This window comes from Cryptomeria japonica, chromosome 1 (genome assembly GCF_030272615.1).
Source record: "Cryptomeria japonica chromosome 1, Sugi_1.0, whole genome shotgun sequence".
Taxonomy (NCBI): Eukaryota; Viridiplantae; Streptophyta; class Pinopsida; order Cupressales; family Cupressaceae; genus Cryptomeria; species Cryptomeria japonica.
Genome location: NC_081405.1, coordinates 484,392,766 through 484,398,703, shown reverse-complemented (window position 1 = coordinate 484,398,703; position 5,938 = coordinate 484,392,766). Strand labels below are relative to the sequence as shown.

Here is a 5,938-nt window from a genome sequence, read left to right as displayed (position 1 = left end):
GTTGTTACCAACAGATAGGTCTAGGTTATGGACTGGTACATGTTATCTATTCTAGATCAGCATAACACATTATGGAGATGATTTATTATTGGTTATTGTATTGAAGTCGGCATCTTGTATTGCATCAAGACTTATTTTGTAATTGATTTGAATGTAATATTCTTAGTGAGCTGACCTTAGTATTTGGTCTTAGGTTTTGTATAAATGTAAGATCTCATTTGTGAGATGAATGTGTGGTAATGGTATGGTATTGTAATCTGGTATGAGCAAATATTGAAGATCATATGAGCATATCATAGAGAGAATCAATAAGACATCATTTGAAGGTTAGAGAAAGGTTTGAAGGTGTTTATCAGAGCTTAAACCAGTATTGAATCTAGCATTACAAATGCATTTTGAAGCAGTACATTATTCTAGATTTAACTATCCTACTGTAGTCATTGCGACTCTCATTTGAGTAGTGTGCTCTATGCAGTTGGCCTTTCTGAAATGTGCAGACCCCATTTGTATACACATATTATCTGAATTAGTATCATGTAATTGTGGGTAAGGTTTCCCACCATGGTTTTTCCCCTTACAGGGTTTCCACGTCAAAAATATTTGTGTTATGTGTTGTGGATGTTGTTTCTCTTTATGTTTCATGCATTAAGTTTCACCGGTATTGATATTCACTATTAATTTGTTTAATCGACATTAATATTGGTTTATTGGTATTAAGTAATAAGTTGAAGTAATTTATAATTGGGTTGAAATTCATTGACAACTGATTCACCCCCCCCTCAATTGTCCTTTCGGTTCCTAACACATATATGATGCCATGAGATATCATCGAGAACCATGTTTTTATATAACTTGTTTATTTCATGTGCAGATACATGTTTTTATTTTATAAATATCATGTCTATGGGTTAAAATGGGATCCCAAAGGGGCTGATCTCAGTATACATGTCACTAAGCACAGGGTGGCACCAATCAGCTACTAAACAAGAACGCAATTGTATCCAAAGTCCCATGTATTATCACTCAATGGTAGAAAAAGCTGGCATTCAATGACAACACATACAACAATGAATAAAATGGCATCTCCTGAGCAATAGAAGACTAAAAGCCATCATATGAGAAGAGGCAGGTATACAATGCTCCAAGACACAAATCTTCAAAGAACTGCTACAAGATATGTTTCTATAGTGGAACAAGTACACTTCAAAGATAGTTGAGAAGCAAAAGAACTCAATCAGATTGAAATAAAGAATAGTCTATGGAGCCAATACAAGATACATAGTGAATTCACTATGAACAGTGATGTAAGATTATACTCAGAAACAATGATCGGTTTTACATGATTGAAGACATGAACCAGACTTAAGAGCAACAATATTCATGAGGAAAAGGCCTTTGTAAACATGATAAAAATAGTAGCCACAATATGAGCTAAGGATAGGTCTACAAATAAAAAACAAAGATCAAGAGTAGTGGAATATATATGAACAGATGTATGTTATTCAAATACTCGTTGCAGCATCTATTTGACAGAATGATCAAAGTATACATTCATCAAAGATTGTGAGAATCTCCAGGACAAAGCAATGATTGCCAGTATCAGTCATAGAATAGTCATATTGTCAAATGTCTGATTTGAGAATCAAAAGTAGTAAAAGCATAAAGAATATTGACAATGATTAGAAAAAGATATAGTCATCTATTATTATACCAAACATAGAGAAATAATCCATAAGAGCTATCACTATGATTTTAAAGGATGTTAGAGGTATAATCAGGTGCTATCATAATAAGTGAGGAATCCTAAAGCATTTTAGAATAATAATGATCAGTTATAGGCTGAAATCCATTCAAGATAAATAATAGTGCAAGATTGTTTACAATCAAGAGGTTGTTCTAACCTGACAAAGAAATGATAGAAAATGATCAAATAAGAATGGTAATCTCATATCATAGAAGTGTTATCAGACCTAGGATAATGAAAAAGGACCATAATGATCAAAGGCAGCCACAATATTAAAATAGCAGTATTTTCATAGTCTATGAACTCAAATAAGATAGTCATGAATTCAAATGAAGTAGTTAAGTTCTATTGTCAAATGCTCAAGTCATAAAATTAATGATGGACAACCGTATCACAGTAAGAGAAACCTTTAAAAGATCCCTGACATCTTAGATAGGGAGTTATATGACAAGAATGAAAAATACTTTAAGAAGTGTATTATTAAAAGATGGCTATAGTAGTCTCACTCATAAAGGCCATCCAAGTAATAGTGAAAATTTATGAAAGCATTCAAGGCAACCTATAGTGATTGAGAAGTCAAAAATATTCATGAAGTACAACCACAAATACTGTCTAGTAATAGCATTCATCAAAGCATCCATGAAAATAGAGAGCCATGTACAAAGTAATGTGTACCAGTCTTAGTAAATTTTGAGCCTACAAAGACACAAAAGGATGATCAACCAGTAGTCAGCATCAGCCATATTACTTTATTTAGCAATCATGTTGGTTTGTTTTGAAGGATACCATGACTAATAGATGATCAACTCACTGTTGCAATGGATTACAATAGCTATCAAAGGTCTTTATCAGTATAAGGATTGTCAAGTAATCAAACACATGATATAGTTACGTTGTTTCCATCATTTCTAAAACACTCATTTGTCAATTTGGGTAAAATTTTCACAGAAATTAAAAAACATCAATACATAAAAACCCAATAAATTTGGAAAAAACCCATTTCGTCATTTTCGAGAAATCTTTAGCAGAACAGTCCAACAAAAATGTGAAAAGTTAGCACTTATCAAACAAAGGCCATGATAGAGAAGATTGAAGTTAAATATGCATACAAAAGAAGGAGAGGATAAGAACATGTTGCTTAGAACCAATACTCAGAGCCAGATTCACTATTTAAAAGCCTCAAAGTGCATCATGATACGAGATTTTAGAAAGAAGTGTGAATCTAATAGTAATATTTAAATGGAGCAGCATATCCATCATTACAATAAACTCATTATACCAAAAGAGAGTATTTAGTAAATGAATATCTACAATAGTTAATATGGAGAAGATTCATTTCAGAATTCACATAAATAAGATAAATAACATCGGATAAGGATCACAGTCTTAATCTTGAAAGCCCCTAGTAATGTCAAATGCAACTTTTAAATCGCAATAAAAGAGATTGAGATACATTTGAAGAATCCATAAGCCATTATGGAAGTAATAAAGCAATCTCCATGATAATGATTGATAAAAAAAATACAAGTTTACCAAAGCTATAGGTGACAGTCATAATGATAACAGTATAATGAAGACAACTTGCTATTCACATTTTACAGTTACAGTTGGCAAAAGATGATGTCACCTCACTTTAATGATGACGGAGTATAAAAACATAATATGACTGCTACAGTCATAAAGATAATAAAAAAAAATACATGCATATTGATCATAACAGTCCATGTGATTATCTTAGATTCTAACAGAAATATCAAGAATAACTCATGATTAAAATCACAGACAAGAAAGAGTTTCAAATACAATCATATTACTCATTGTCTACTCATGAGTAAAGAAGCAACAAGGTCACCAAGATCAATAAGATTCAAAGGGATTTATTCATTTAATGAGGATTGACATGTTACAGGAAGACATGAAAACACAAGAATAGTCATCAGCAAGGTAACACCCAGTCATCAATAAGAGTATAATCATATCAATTATGGTTATATTTATATTAAAGATCTAAGCATCAATAAACACTTCATCATAAAGAGGCTCAAATCAGTTAGCATTGTCAGAATACCAAAAAGACAATAATCTTAACCAGATACAGTCCATCAAATAGTATAAGCATTCAAAAGATTTGAGATCTGATCTACAGGATACTTTGCAACATGAGCTGAATTTTTGTTGCAGGCTGGGAAAACTTTTTTAGAAACCTCTATAATATTCACTATCAAATAATGAAGATACAGTCATCATCCACAATATGTAGATCTTTCAAGAGTCAAGAATTGACAATGTACATGCAGCCACATAGTCACGAAGATACAATGATAATTCACAGTATGACAAATCACAATAAGCATGGATCACCCCTAACAAAGAGTGAACAACAAAAGAAGTCATGAAAGCCATTGACCAATGATTAGGGTCTGAAACATATACAGTGAAAAGGAGAAATAATTCAATCATTATTGTACATACACAGTCATCTTAATCTTACAGGAACACAAATCATGAGCACACATGATCTCCAAGTAAAAACTCCTCTATCAGTTTTAAGATCCCAGTTGTAGCATAAAGAACAAGTGGTAAAAACTATTGAAAGTCATAGTCATGCTACAGATACAAAAATTCAATTCCAATAGAGCTCACAGATCAATAAATAGTCAACCCTGAGCACAGAGATTTACAAATCCAAAACCAAATAAGTTTAAGAAAGCATATATAAAGAATCCTTGTTCAAACCCTAGGTTGCATGTATATAAAACCAAAGAAACTTGTGCTTCCAGAAAAGGAGCGATAGAGAAGAGGAAAATCTACCACATACCAGATTCTCATCTAAAAAAATATGCAAAGAAGCTTAGTTCAAAACCCTAATTTTCTCCAAGCAATGTATGGTGACCATCAAGAGAAGCTTCACCAAAAAGATGAAGGAGAAAAATGAATGTTATTTTTAGGTTTCACTTTTATTTTTGCCCACATGCCTTAAAATATGGGTTTTGTATTTTATTTTCTTCAAATAAGCTCTAGGAATGTCATGGTAAAAGCTTATGTCTTTTACGTAGGAAAGTATATTCTAACCCATGCAAATGAAAAATGCTAGGTTTTTTTTTTTCATATTATATATCATTATATATTAATTAAAGATTTAGTTCATTAAAATATTAATTATTATATATCAATATATAATAGTGATTTATACTTTCCTTTTAGAAACAAATGAAATTTATATTTAATATATATTTATTAAGACTTACTTCAGGGTTATTTGTTAGAATTTTTTTTGTGAGTTTCGTGGTTACATATTTCGGATAGAAAATTATTTGGTGCATCAGCCCATTAGGATAGATTTTTTAGTTACATGAAATCATTTTATCCTTTTTCATATCAAAAGAATTTGCAGGAGATTTATCAAACAGGAAGTCAAACTGATCTCTAGATATTCACCTTCACTTTGAGAAACCCATAGGCTTGAAGGTGTTCCCATGTTTCACAGGATTGCTTGGTTTCGCACTTAGCATCACGAGCTACAATCCTTCGTGACAATAGGAACAAATGGAGGCAGAATTGAAGGAACTGGGGGAAAAATTGGATGAATTGAAGGAAATGTAAATAATAAAATTAAAACTTCAGAAGATAGATTGAAGGACAATATGAAAAACACAATGAGGTATATAAAATAAAACATTTGGGGGAAAATAATCCAAAGGAGTGACAAGTTGTGTGAATGGTTGGAATTGAATGAAAGTCTAAGAGTATTTTTTTGGAAGCTCAAAGAGCACATTGAGAAGAATAGAAATGTTAATTCATAAGAGAATATTGCAAAACATATTTTGCAAGATGTCTACAGTAACAGTGACAAATATTTGGCATCTAAGGGAATTAAGAGCTGCATTGATGCCTCAATTAAGGCATCATCTATCATTCAAAAATTCCAAAAACTAAGGGAAGCGTAGGAAATTTTGGATAAAGGTGGGAAAAAATTATTAAAGTTGCAACAAAAGACAACCAATTTGTTAAATCTTGGTTTGTTGAAGAGTTTTGACACATGAAATAAATTCATTGGAAAAGAAGCTTTCAAAAAAGGGATGGAGGACAAAATGAAGTCTGATTTAGACTTTCTTCCTAAGAACACAAGTCCTAACAGCTTTCTAGATTTCATCAAACCATTGACAACTTTGAATGCGATATTGGGTGAAATTG

General features: G+C 31.8%; 1 long non-coding RNA gene across 1 annotated transcript; it reads right to left on the bottom strand.

Annotated features, from left to right (window-relative positions):
* Positions 1–4,174: 4,174 nt before the first annotated feature.
* LOC131031745 (uncharacterized) lies at positions 4,175–4,704 on the bottom strand. The gene is made up of 2 exons (XR_009103209.2): positions 4,563–4,704; positions 4,175–4,407 (listed from the first exon to the last, which is right to left on the bottom strand). It is a non-coding gene; the product is annotated as an uncharacterized LOC131031745 (long non-coding RNA).
* Positions 4,705–5,938: the final 1,234 nt, after the last annotated feature.